At 37.7% G+C, this 14,944-nt stretch overlaps 1 protein-coding gene and 1 pseudogene across 1 annotated transcript in view; both read left to right on the top strand.

Annotated features, from left to right (window-relative positions):
* Window positions 1–14,944, top strand: part of ZSWIM6 (zinc finger SWIM-type containing 6) — a 211,207-nt gene that overhangs the window by 13,483 nt on the left and 182,780 nt on the right. The window lies entirely within an intron of this gene.
* LOC100975733 (ATP-dependent RNA helicase DDX25-like) lies at window positions 1,400–5,180 on the top strand (annotated as a pseudogene).

The raw sequence follows: 14,944 nt of genomic DNA, 5'->3' as shown, positions 1-14,944 counted from the left end.
TAAGGTAATACAAACTAATTGGCCCAAATAACTAGAAATGGAATCAAATTGATTTTCTTCACATTATCTTTAAGGTAGTTATTGGATGAATTCTGCTGAATTTACTCTTATGGAAATAAGAAAGCTTATGTTGAGGGATTTAGTGAAAGGTGAATTGCTTGGTCTAGTACACAACAGAAGGCAGATGTTTTAGAGTTTATTTACATTCTTACATCTTTTTTTTTTTTTTTGAAACAGAGTGTCGCTCTGTGGCCCAGACTGGAGTGCAGTGGCGCGATCTCAGCTCACTGCAACCTCTGCCTCCTGGGTTCAAGTGATTCTCCTGCCTCAGCCTCCCGAGTAGCTGGGATTACAGGCGCCCATCACCACGCCCAGCTAATTTTTGTGTTTTTTTTTTTAGTAGAGACGGGGTTTCACCATGTTGGCCAGGCTGGTCTCGAACTCCTGACCTCAGGTGATCCACCCATCTCTGCCTCCCAAAGTGCTGGAATTATAGGCGGTAGCCACCGTGCCTGGCCCACATTCTTAAATCTTAAAACAGATTCTTACATTTTGGATGAGAGCAAGTTGGGTAGTTTGCTGAATTATTAGGAAACATAGTGAATATCTTGGGGATAGAATATCAAGTTCATTGAACTATATCATAGTGTAATTTTTCTGTAGTTAGAGGTTATAGTAGATAATGCAAAAGTGGCCTGGAGATAGATTGTCAACTGACCTATTGATATCAATGTATCTCTCTAGATATGTGTATATGTATAATTTAATATGATGCATAGAACATTGTAAAGTACTGGATGTTAGTGGGTAAGAGACTACCTTTTGTATCTTTAATGCAATTTACGTTTTGTTTAGGTGAGTCATGTAAATTGATGTGAGCTTTAGCTTAACATGCCTTATTAAAACCAAAGCCCAGTAGGTACTTTGATTAGTGCTGTTTAGAGTTTTTATAAGCAAAGTGCTCAGATGACTTTCCTTATTAGAACTTGTCAGAGCATTTTCTTTGCAGTTTTCATGGATCTCCCTTAGCAACTTATTAAAGAGGCATTTTGTTTAAGCTGTTTCATAAATAGCAGGAAATTCCAAAGGCCTGGATTGTATTGCATTTTTGCTTTCAATAATGACTACTACTGTGGGGGAAAAAGCCGTTAAAATACTCTATTCATTTTAACAATTTGTAGCAAAGTACTTTTATTTTAAAATGGATGAATTTTTTAAAGAAGTACAGATTCAAGTTTCATTCAAGGTTTTCACTGTTTTTATTAAAATTTTTTGTAGTTTATATTTTAGATGTGTTAGACAACAATTAGTGATATAATAGCTAGTAACTATGAGTTTATTCAAAATTTACTGTTATGTAATTGGGTATGAATTTGTTTCAGTAGCTCATAGCTACTCCATGTGGCATTTTGCTGAGTGAATTGTACCCATCCCTAAATTACCAAGTTACGCAAAGAGGAGCTGACCTTGAACAACATCTGGCAGTATTACGTGTTGTGCAAGAACAGGAAAGACAAATACCAAGCTCTGTGCAACATTTATGGTGGCATCACCATTGGCTAGGCCATCATCTTCTGTCAGACTCTTTGAAATGCCAAGTGGTTGATCATGGAGATGATGCAGGCTGGCCACCAGGTGTCTTTGTTAAGTGGAGAGCTGACCATGGAGCAGTGAGTTTCCTTCATTTGGAAGTTTCAGGATGAGAAGTTTCTCATAACAACAAATGTTTGCACTGGAGGGATTGATGTGAAGCAAGTCACCATTGTTGTGAACTTGGATCTCCCTGTAAACCAAGCAGAGGAGCCAGACTATGAGACCTACCTCTAGTGCATAGGGGGCACAGGACAGCTCTAGGAGAAAAAGGCCTCACCTACAACATTATTGAAACAAATAAGCTGTGCATGCTTATGAAAATCCAGGACCACTTCAACTTTAAGCATCTGGACCACAAAGACGTGGAAGAAATGGAATATATAGAATATTAAAGAGAAAACTGTATTGTTTGTGAAAATATCCTAATTTATGATAGAATGTCCTGGTGAGTTTTGAAGATAAGTTTTCATGCTGAAAACGTCCACTTTTCGACATGAAACTCACAAACGGCAAAATAAGTGTCATAGTACCCTTGGTTTTAAGACCTGAAGTATTTTTGAAACCAAGTTGATGTTAAGCATGTGATCTTTTTGAATTAAAAAAAAGCAAGATTTGGGCTGGGCATGGTGGCTCACGCCTGTAATCCCAGCACTTTGGGAGGCTGAGGCGGGTGGATCACGAGGTTAGGAGATTGAGACCATCCTGGCTAACATGGTGAAACCCTGTCTCTACTAAAAACACAAAAAGTTAGCCGGGTGTGGTGGCGGGCGCCTGTAGTCCCAGCTACTCGGGAGGCTGAGGCAGGAAAGTGGCGTCAACCTGGGAGGTGGAGCTTGCAGTGAGCTGAGATCATGCCACTGCCCTACAGCCTGGGCAACAGAGTGAGACTGTCTCAAAAACACAAAAAACAAAAAACAAAAGCAAGATTTAAAAAAGAATATAGTTTGTATTTTTAAAATAGCATACGTAGGATGAGTCTTGGTGGTAGTGGGTTAAGCCATGGTGGATTAAGCTCTGAAAAACCAAAAAATTCATGTAGCCATATTTAGATATAGAGAGTTCTCACCCCTACCTCCATTCAGGTATTTGTACTTCGTTGGGCTGCTTATTTAATATTCTTGTATAAAAACTTTTCACATCTTGATTTTCCCCCTTCATACTTCCTGTTAAAGATAGGAAACATTATAGTTCAGAATGTAATCTGTAAAAAGTTCAGTATATGACAGTCTATTTTAGGGTCGTTTTAGGGATTTATTGGCTTTACCACATTTAAACTGCTAGTTTAAAAATTTTATGAGTTGCTGTTTCCCTCTTCGATCCTTTACAATTGTGCAACAATTAATTTTCTCTTCCTCTTTTGTTTCCCTTGTCTTAGAATTGAGCTTTGAACCCAACTCTTTCAGGAAGCCTTATTTAATAATCCTAAAACATTCTGTCTTAGATTCATACTGTTTCTTCTTAAAAATCTGTAATAGTAAACCAGACCCATTTAGATAATCTGGCTTCCTTTCTAGATTGAGGGGCATTCTGTCTTTCCAGTGAATGTGGGTAGAACAATCCCTTCTGTAAGGGATTGTTGTGGAGACTGACCCTCGCCTGATTCACGGTCTTTTCCAAATTTGAGAACACAGCTGTGGAACTCATCGTTAATGTAAAAATCAGAGAAAATGAGGGACAGTTTTTTTTAATGAGAAATCAGAATATCCTTTGTAGGATTGTAGATTTCTAAGCATCTTTGATGGAGGAAGCATCAGTTGTCTAATCAAATTGAATCAAAATATGGAGTGCTAACAGATGTAAAAATACTCTACCATACACTGTTATGGAGTAGTCATTTTGAATTTATCATTGTTTAGCAGATATTCCTAGTCTTGTTTTTTTGGGGTGAGAATTACAGAGCATTTAAATACAAAGTCTTTTTTTGGAGTGAAAGATGAATCTGCTAGTTTGAAAAAAAATTCTGGCAAATTTTAAATCTAGAACAGCCAACTACTGTATTAACAGTGCCAGTGCATTATATGCATAGTAGACATTGAAATGTCACTTGAATGAATGATAGCCTTAGAGTATATGCCAGCCCTGTGGGTGTCTGCATGAAATTCTCTTTATTGAAAAAAATAGCTCCAGTTTCTAATTTCTATTTGATTTTCTGAATCTGAATTGCTGTGACATAGTCTTTGAGGAAGGTGAATAGGAATATGACTGCTGGATAAGTAGGATGGTTTTCAGTACTGGGTTTGTCATCAATATATTTCTCCAAATACCGTGTAGGGTTTCTTTTTTTTTCTTCTCATTTGACGAGACCTTTTCTTTAAGCTTGTTAACTTGCTAATAGTAGCATCAGGCCAAAAGCTATTCTGAAAGCAATTTATTTATTAGATGATTCCAACTTCTAAACAGAAAGTAACTTGAATATTCCCATATAGAACAGTACTTTTGGGTTACCTAGAAAAATAATTTTGAATTATAAATGCCTTTGTGGGATTAAGTGATTGCTTTTTCCTTTTATTTGATGTTTCATTTTTAAAAGAAATTGGTATAACTAAGTTTAGTTTTTGAAAACTCTCCCTCTCACAGATGATATGCAAAAAAACACATAACTTCAGAATATCCCACAAGATCTTACACATTGTGAAATGACACTGTCTAATTAATAGGAATGGTTTGCTACACTGGTCTCCAAAATGCTGATGACTTTCTCTTGAGGTAGAATTTGCTTAAGACTCAATTTGCATAACATGGGGTACTCCAGAGCAGTTTTCTGAACAATAATTTAACAATAGGGCTGTACTCTCAGTGCTTGGCCCCTGAGAGGGCTGGGTTATCCAGATATTGCGTGACCACCTGTTCCCATTTGTCCAGTCAGTCTTGGCTTATGTCTCTTTTCCTACACAGTCACCTCTTTCACTTGTACAAGTGTTCCAGTTTGGATAATAAAGTCTATGGTTACCTTAGCCATGCATCTTGTTTCTCAGAAGGAAGAGGGCAAGATATAAATCAGTTTAGCATTGTGCCCTATGTGCACTTGTGTGTATAGGGAGAGAGTAAGAGAGGGAAGGTGGTGTTTTTTGGGATTGAAAGGTGACCTTTGGCTTATTTCTGGTCTCCGTCAGTGGGCTCTCCTCAATCTTTCATATATAGGAGATACATTTCTGTCTGTATCTCCTATTCAGACGAAAAGGAAGCAGTTAAGAGATTCTCAGTCTCCATGGGTTTGATGTCACCACCCCTGATTTTTTTTTCTCAATTTAAAGATATGTAAATTTTATATTCTTATTCGAAGTTGTATTGTTTTAGCAATCTTAGATTGTTGTTCACAGGTACTGCTTTCATTTTAGGTACTTGCACTTAAGTAATGTATCATTTGCTAATCACATGGTCAGGAGCTTGGGGAAGATACCTGAGCCATTAGGAGGCCTCTTGTCTTACTATCCGTGTGCCTCTAGGCAGGACACTTACTGGCCCTGAACTTCCTCAAGTCCTTATAAAATGGGACTAATTATATCTTTATCACCTCTGTCATAAGGCTGCTAAGCGGCTCACGTGGGAATACATGAAAGTATTTGAATTCTAAATAGTACACAAAAGGGAAATACATTGTTACACATCGCTCCAGTTTTACCTAATTTCCTTCATTTATTCTTCTAGTTTTCTGTATTTTTCAAAAACTCTGTAATCATGTATTGATTTCATAATTAGAGAAAGGAAACATTGTTTTAAAAAAATCTGTCTCATTACCATTAAAACACAAATTTCTCTATCCACAGATATATTTTTGTTAATAGTTTATTATAATTGTTGCCTGATCTAGTGCAGCTAAACAGAGCGTGTTTTATTCATCGAGGTGTATCATGCCTTAATGTCTTAATTTCTCCCTTGTTTTTGACCCTAGTGACTAATGAATTTTTGTCTTCACTTGGAACTCTAGAATTCGCCTGAAAATGGAAAAGGGACAGCTAAAATCATTTCTATGTTATTCATGTGTAGAATGGACAGTTGTGGGCTGACCTCATCACTTAGGGTTTAGTTTCCAGGCTTCCCTGAATATGTACCATGGCAAGTGGAAGATGGAAGAAGATAGAACAACTCTTAGATTTATGTTTGTGAATTCCTTATGTCATATGACTGCACTAAGATCTACATTCCCTTCTTTTGGAAACTTTCATTAATAAATGAAGAGTGTTGGTTAGCATTTCCCCCAATTTAAAGATTTACAAATAAATTATTCAGAAAAATAATTTCAAATAAAATTTTAAGGGCTTATTATGAACTGAAATCTTACTTGTGTTTTTTTCAATTGTATTTTTGGGTATTCTCATAAGTCCTTGCCTTGGAAAGTTGTGGTGATGTGACCCAGACTACCTATTCCACATTCTATTTTTGCTATCACAGTTTAATATTTTCAGTGAAGTTTAGACTGGATTAGCCATCACATCAAGCATTTCCCCCCTTTCTGACCTGTTAGTGTCCTTTCTGCACTTCTAATTTGTACCATAGAGCGCCATTAAAAAAATTTTATATGCTATGTTTGTACACACATGCATGTGTAAGAGTGGACTTTGTGTATGTATAAGAGTGTTAATCAGCTTGCAAACTTTAGACAGGCAGGGCTCAGCTCTTAGAATCTATATTGCAGCCAGGATGGTGTTGTTCATACCTACCCTGTGCAGAACCTTCAGTGGCGTCCCTTTGTTCAGAGGCCTGAAGTCATTCATGGGTGTACAAGGCCCAGCATGGTCTGGCCTGGACCCTCAGCCACCTTCTGCACAATGTCCTCCCTTGCCTTTCAGATGTGTCTAGGCTGCCCTGCTACCTGCCTTTGCCTATGTTCTTTTTTCTGTCTGGAATGCTCTTCTATGCTTGGTTCATGCCCTAATTGTCATCTTGGCTCAGAGAAATAATCCTGGCAACAAATTACCTCCTTTGAATCCTAATCGTAGTTTTTTGTGTGATTTTTCTTTTTTGGATTGTCCTCTCCCATGAGATTGTAGGCTCCAGGAGGGCAGAAACTGTAAATATGTGTGTGAATATGTATATGTACATCTGTTTGTATCCATGGCTACCAGTATAACCATTTGCACATAGTTGTCTCTCAATAAAAGTTTGTTGAATAAATGGATGAAGGAAGTGGTGTTTTACTTTGGGAATATTTTCATAACTCTCCAGGAGGAGGCATTGCTTTTATTCAGTGGTTCCATCTATCTATTGCTTCACACCCATCACACAAAGAATATGCCAGTTTGAAAAATACAGCCTAGTTTTGTGTGTTTGGCTACTTTGGGCCACTCCCAGATTTTCCAAAGGTACACTTGCATTCACCTTTATGGTTAGAGGCACTTTCTTAGAATCTGAGTTTAAGAAACGGTATGCTATTTTAATTACAGTAAGTACTTTATCAAGGTTAGTTGTCTTAGAATGTGGATTTATATGACATAGTTTCTAATACATTCAGTTTGGCATGTATTACAGGGAAAAACCAAACAGTCCTGTTTGCAGCCAAAGATTGCAAGATGGTGGTAGGTGTGTAGTTAGAGCAGGAGACTTTCTTTTGCCCACATGCATAGGTCAGTTCTCTTCTTTCCTGTCTTGTCAGTTCTCTTGGATGAGCAACTGTGTTTGGTCATGGGGGCAAGGCACTGACCTTGGAGCTCATGTGCAGGGTCACTGTGGGCCATAGCAAGTCTGCCTGAACTTTTTTTTCCCCCTATCTGTTGATCTGTGCATTCTTGCTTATGCTTGAGCTTTTTTTCAGTTTGTTTTTAATCTTTGCTTCCTCAAGTTAACATAAGTAGCAGGGTAGAATGATCTGCCACATGAAAGTCATTTCTGTCTCAAAGTGGTCTTGGAGAAACCTGAAATTTTTCAGTGTCTTGTTTGGGATGACGATTGGGATGAGCTCTCATTTGAAACACATTTATTTGCCATTTTATATTGTTGCAGCTCAACATATTGACCACCTTTTGGGTAGTACCAGTTCTGTGCTTTACAAGCATTGATTTCTAGCTCTCATAACAACTTTGAGGAGAAGGTATTCTCATTCTAAGGCTGAGGAAACAGATATGTTAAGTCACTTGTCAGGAGCATCTGGGAAGTCTGTGCTAGACTTGAACACCTAGGCCTCCCAGCTCTCAAGTGGGATCATGTTGTTCTTTGTTTTCCAAGTGTTGCTAGAGGCAGCTTGTCTTTTTGCACATGTGTCATTCACAGTCCTCCTTGGTCTGTGATACCATTCAAATATAGTGGCCTGACCTCTGAGCAGTGTTTCACTACTTCTGAATGTATTATGTTTTATTTTTTTCTCTTTGATAAGTAGTAATGGATGTATAACCCATTCACGATATAGTACCTTCTTGTTCCTTGGAGCTGATACTACACTCAGTTGAGGGTGACTTTTTCTTTGTTGGACGTTTACAAATAATTTCAGTCACAACATTTAGTGACATAAATACTTCGACTTGAAACAATTACCATTTTCTCGATTTTAGTGGGAGACTGGGGCAATGTGTGTAGGACATCCTTCAGAAAGAGATGAGTATAACAAGCTGTGTGAGGCAGTAGAGGTGCACACACCTCAGTTACTGGAAGGCGCAACTTCGAGTTCTTGTGGATTGTGTTGGCAGCCCTGTAGATAGATTCAGCAGATGCTGTAGACATTCTCTTACTACCGAATTATAGCTTAAAGACCTAACTCTTAGAGCAAGCCTTAAAATGTGCTTTCCCCACTTTGTTTTAGGAAACTCTTCTGTTTGCTGATGAGGAAAGGTTATCTTTCCAGGCAGCATCCAGGAATGGTATTTTGAATGTCTTCATGCCTTCTTGTGACCTCATTCCTGCTGCCATCGTACTTATCCCTGCTCAAATTAGTTAACTGCCTGCGTGTTCAACTTTATTCCATAGTTGGACCTGCCTGTAGCATTTGCAGCTTTCTGTGTAGACTGGGCACAAGTTAAAAGCTTAGGAAGTCTATATAACTCACCATAATTTTAGCACTTTAACTTATTAAGGTACATGTTTTGGTTATCTGATTTATAGAAGTACCATGTAAAAATCCACCTATGCTGTACAATTGCTGAAATACTGAGTAAGCTCTGCATTTTATGACCAAGTTATAGGATGAATAATTACTCTCTGGAGTGAATGGTTCAAAATGAAATAACTGTATGCCTTAGGTGTGACGTGACACGAGATGTATTTAAGCCCCAAAGGTATGTAATTATCACACTACTCTTGCATATACACACAAGTACATTTATGCTTATGGCAAGAGTTTTATGTGCAAAAGAAAACTCACTTTCTGGTAAGCGAAGGAACAGTCCATTGTTTTTGAGGGGTTCAGAAGTTGTTTGGTATTAGAGGCTCCATTTCAATCCCCCTGCACTTCTTTAGGGTCTAATTTAAATTCATACATCACTTGATTCTAGAGTAAACCATTATCATACCCTGGATTTTGAATATTAAGGACAGTTGAGGGAGTTTCTCAAAGCACCATTTTATGACTTATAGTCTGCCTCTGTATTCAGTGACTTATTATATATTCCATTCTTAGACTGCATTTTGATCATCAACTGTATTAAGGCAATATATGTTGTACTTTATTTTACTTTCTACTGAAAGTAAAAGCTATTTTGTAGTCTATTTAGATTTTTAATTTTATAATCTGGTCTCATTTTACAGATCATGAGTAATTAAAGGTATCTCAAGCTGATTTGTTCTGTTTTTAATTCAGTATTAAAGTATTATTTTAATCACATTAAAAATGTGACTGATACTTTTTGTTTATCACAATTCTACTAGCCCCACTGAGTAACTGCTGCTGTTGAATTAGTGATGGGGTTATATCAGTTTCCCTTGTCAAAGGACCAGATACGTCAGCTTGGGTATTTAGCTTGGTAGTTGTGACTTAGTTTTCTGTTCTCAAGCCCAGGAGATGAGAATTCCTTATTCTGGGTACCAGTGGAGGCCTACAGTGGCTCCTGGGTGTTCCTTTGGGCTAGAGAAAGTCAAGTTGAGATGCCCCCGGCTTTCAGACTAGAAGTAAAATAAATAGCAGTGATGGTATTGATGTAGCTAAGTGATGTAGCTTACCTGTTTACAGTGTGATTCTCTTGAGATACTTTAAAACACACACACACACACACACACACACACACACACACACACACACTATTAGATGGCAGGAGCCAGAATGTTAACTTAGTTTTGTAACTAAGTGTTTGAGAACAATACATTTAAAGCTTTAAACTTTTAAAAAATATAATTTACAAGTAATTTGTAGAAAAGGATAGTAGATTGCTACCATTATGCTAAATATCAATCTGTTCAGTAAAGAGACTGGCAAATTTTTATTCATCTATAATTTTGCTGTCTGATGTGGTAGCCATGTGGCAGGCTGGAATTGAGATTACTGGAAGTGTAACACATGCACCAGAGTTTGAAGACTTAGTGCAATAAAAAGAATGTAAAACATTATGAGCAATTTATTGAAATGATAATATTTGTGTTAAAAGTATTATTAGAATTAATTTAGCCTGTTTATTTTAATTTTTAAAATGTGACTACTAGGAAATTAAAAATTACATAGTGGCTTCATTATTTTTTAATTAGTGCTAGTCTCTAGGCCCTTTGGTCTCATAATAAGTTCTTTCTGTTTATGTATACAATTCAGCTATGATTTGATTACATACTTGATTTTAACTTTTTGCCAGCATAAATCTAAACACTGTAGTGATTCTTAAACCTTAGTTTCAAAACACTGTGTGTGTGTGTCTGTGCGTGTGTTTCGGCAGAGATGGAGCCTTGCTCTGTTGTCCAAGCTGGAGTGCAGTGTCAGAATCATAGCTCACTGCAGCCCCGAACTCGGGTTCAAGTGATCTTCCTGCCTCAGCCTCCCAAATAGCTGGGACTACAGGTGCACGCCACCATGCCCAGCTTCAAACACTCTTTTTAAGTTGCCCTTCACATTATTTGAGACTGTTTTTTATCTTAAATTTTAAGGCAGAAGAACCATCTGCCAATTGATTATTTTGTAGGTTTCAGACTTCATTGGCTGAGTTATTTACAATGAATTAGAATTCATTTTATTTTCGTAGAAGTTCAGTGGGTTGGTTATGATATTTGGGATTTTATTTCTGGTAAAATACAATGAATGCTATTAATGAAATTATTGAAAGTAAGGGCAAAAACTGCAATTACTTTTGCACCAACCTAATATATTTACTTTAAAAAATCATTCCTTTGGACTTGGCTGTGAAAATTAAAAAAGAGAAAACCCTCATTCCTTAAAAACGTTGGCTTTTATAGTAATAAGCTGTCTTACAGGTTTGATATATATATATTATATATAACACGTAATATATAATATATATAACAATATATTATATATAAAATATATATTATATATTATATTATATATAAAATATATAATATATTATATATAATTATGTAATATATATAATATGTATATAGTGTAAAGACAGAAGAAGTATGGGTTTTCTTGAGTTTCAGTGTTTTTTGGATTTTACTATCCAGTTTGTAAAAAGGAGGAGAAACAGACCAACGTAAGATGGTCAATTTTTTGTTTTTTGTAGTATTTTTCAAAATGTAGTCTCCGGTTCAATAGCATCATCATCACCTCTTAATTTGTTAGAGATACACATTCTTGGGCTTCACATAGACATACTGACTGGGAAACTCTGGAGATGGGGCCTAGCATCTGGGTTTTAATAAGCATTCCAGGTGATTCTCATACACACAGAACCACTGGCCTAATGTAGTGGTCAGGGTCCACCCAGGAAAAGAGAAACTACTCTTAAGTTTTTGAAACAGGAATTCAGTGCAGGGTATTGGTTATTCAGGTTATGCAGCTGAAACAGCAAGGTAGATTGAATGATGAGGGCTTTTAAAGCAGCACGAAGATAATACACAAAGATAATACACTCACTAGGGTTAGGCTATGGGAATTTAGGAGCCAGGGTTCACCTCAGGAGACTGAAACCTCCTGGTAGGGGCAAGTAGGAGCTGGAGCCATGGAAGCAATGCAGCCATTGCTGGAAACACTACCTAAAGAAGAGATGGAAGGAGTGGGAGAAATGTTGTGAATCCTTCCTTCTCACCTTCCAGTTTTGCACCAGTGCCTCTTGTAGACTGAACCCAGAGAAAAGCCTAGTAGCCTGAGAAATGGGGTCTGGCAGTGATCAGCTCACTTGAGATATAGAGCTCTCAGAGTGTATCTGTGGGTAAACACACCCAGAACTGGCTCATGTAGTAATTACAGTTTAAAACAAAACATTCTAATATAATTAAAAAATAATCTCAGAATAGAAGACAGTCTTCTTAATGGAATAATCATAGCTTTATGAAAACTAAACCATCCTTTTATAATTTCTCTGTTGGCTAGGGAAATGTTTTCACAAGTGTCTGTAAATTTGGAAACCTTACCTTACACCTTTGAAGGATTTAAAAAAAAAATTTCCTGTTTACTCCAGGACCTGTTTTAGCCCTACTCTTCCTAGTTGATGAGTTACCAAGCTGTCCTTGGTTGCTAGCGCCATCTTATGGCAGACGTGGGAAAGTTGCCTCCTCAATTTTTGACAACTTTCCTGGAACATCCTGGATGGTTTTTCTTATCTCTCCTCTCATTTATTGCTTAAAACTAAGTTCCACCATTTTGTATGTCTTCTTTGCCTCTAGTTATTTCCTTGCCCCCTTTACTTTTCCAGTGTTCTCTTTTTCCTGTTCTTTTTGTTTCAATTGTGATTATACATGGCTGATAAAAGTTACTACAGTGATAGCCCTGTAACAAGGAAAATGCAGCTTGTAGAATTTTAAAGTTAGAAATAATGTCTTGAACCTTTTAAGCCCTTGAAAGGATCTTGAAGATCCCCCAAAATCTGCAAAAAATCATGTATTTCCTCATTCTTTTAAGTTAATGTTTTTTTCCAGACAGTAGTATTTAACTGCTGTTATTTGAAGCAGTATTGTTTTAAAGTATTTATAAGAAATGGAAGCCTAAGAAGCTAACCACAATTTTCCCACTTGATAGGGAACTGTGTTCTGAATTCCAGTTGACTGTCTTAGAATCCAGTTATGTGTTAAATGGTCCAAAATAAAATCTACTATTTACGAATACAAATGAGTCTGGAATATATAGTCGTCTTATATTTAAAAGTTCTGTGTTTTCATTCATTAAATTTTATTCACTTTCCAAATATTAAGAAAATTGTTAATAGGTGAGGAACTGGTATGGTTTTACTTGAGAGCTTTTACCAGTGCAAGGAAATGCTGCTAGTAAAAGTTTGGAAATGGAGAAGGAGTTCTTTACATTTCTTGAGCTCTGGTGGAAGACCAGTGCTGTTGTTTTGGTTTAAGGTGCTGAGCCAGACGCTATAGAGCAGTGCTTCCCAGTCTCTTTTACCTCATAGCACACAGAAGATAATTTGTACTGCACTGGGGTAGGAGGTGATTTCTAATTGTAGATAAGCTGCTAACAGGCTAGTGATTGGACACTACTGGCTTTGGCTGGCTCAAGAGCTGAGGTTTTGCTGTCTTGGAACTTTAATCTCTCATATGGGGAAGCTCTGCTGTATAGAGGACATTTCAGGTGTAATGAACTTTAGTCTCATTAAGAGCACAATACATATAACACACATAGTGGTAAATTATGATAGTGATGGTTTGGTGAAATGCTTAAGAAGAATAAGAGAAGTTAGTTCTCAATGAGATGGAAAGGATAAGGCTCTGCAGTGGGAGTGGATCAGAGAGGGCATTCCATCCAGATATGGAGGGACCAAAGGGGGAGTTTGGGGAATGTCAGAGATTTCTCATGTGGTTGGGGTGCAAGATTTGAGGATGCAAATAGGAGACAGGTATAGTGAGAACTACTGTTAAGAAAGAAGGCAGGGGTTCAGGAAGGCCGTATGTGGCTGAATGGACTTGTGACCTTGGGCACCACTGGTAGTTTTTATGCGGTGAATGACGTGATCTGACCGCTCCCCTCCCCTTTAAAAAAATATTCTAGGGCACCTGTAGAATGACCTGGAGGCTGCAAGCAGAGAAATCCCTGGGGAGGGGGAGTGCCTTCATCCAAGCTAGTTAAAGGCGTACACCAGGTGAATGAAGATGGGTGGACTTGCTAAAGAGGGAACCCGCAGATTTTGCTTATGATGTGAAGAAAACCACCTCAGATTTGGAGCCTGGGTGAGGGAAAGGATGATGGGACTGTTTTCAGAATTAGATTCTGTTTGGGAGACAAGGAACTCGATTTTGGATGTGGGTTTGATGCTTGAAGAGCAACAATTGTTAATATTGATAAAGTGCTTTCTAGGGGCCAGGTAGTGATCTAAAGTCTTTACTTTCTAAACTCATTTTATTTTCAAAACGACTGTAAGAAGTAGGTGCTATCAGTTAGTGTCCAGTCAGGAAAATGGAAAAAAAACAAAACAAAACACCAAAAACCTACCGTTAGATAGATGTTTTCAGCAGAGAAAGATTTAATGCGGGGTATTGGTTATAGTGATGTTGAAAGGGCTGGAGGAACAAAAACAAAAAAGTGTGTGTTGGGAGGGTAATGTTGGACCAGAAAAGCAGAGAGAGAGAGAGAGGGAGAGAGAGAGAATGTGTAAATGAATGTTGATTGTTGAATGAGTAAAAAGGAGAAGAGGATGTTATCAAGTGTCAGGTGTCCACTGCTGCATAAAGTGCATGCCCTGCAGGTCTGCTGGAGATCTTCATTGGTTCTGCTGCTTTGGAGCCACCACAGATGATGATGGAGCCTACAGTTATCTGTTGCTGCTGTTGGAGGTATCTCTAGAACCAGGAAACAAAAAAGGCCTTTTCTTTCTCTCACCTTGCAGTCTGTTGACAGTGTTTCCCATGGGTGGAACCCAACTGGAAGCAAGTTGACAAGGGAGTTTGGAAAATATAGTGTATAAACTTCTAGCCCCTTGTAATGCAGAGAAGAATTGATAACCAACAGAAAAATAACTGGCAGAGGAAGTAATGTTTTTAAGCTTGCTTTGCAGATGTGGAAATAGGCATGGAGAAGGTAAGTAGTTCTCCTAAGGTCACATAGCTATTATTTGGTAGAGTTGGGATGTGAATCCAGGCAGTGTGGTTTCAGAGCCTGTGCTCTTGTCTCCTACTTTTTGATCTTGCCCCCACACATGATAATTGTTTGATTTGTCTCCTTACTACTGAGCACTTCAAATGAGTGGCTGTTTCCATTGATTTTACTTATCTAGCACTTATTTTTATTTTGACTTCTGTTACTGGCTTTAGTTTTTTACCCTCACCTTTGGAATATCTCTCTTCAAGGTCACCACTGATTTTTATAGCCAATACAATGGGTTATTTA

The sequence above is a fragment of the Pan paniscus genome, chromosome 4 (assembly GCF_029289425.2).
Source record: "Pan paniscus chromosome 4, NHGRI_mPanPan1-v2.0_pri, whole genome shotgun sequence".
Classification (NCBI taxonomy): Eukaryota; Metazoa; Chordata; class Mammalia; order Primates; family Hominidae; genus Pan; species Pan paniscus.
This window is presented reverse-complemented; position numbering and strand designations above follow the sequence as displayed.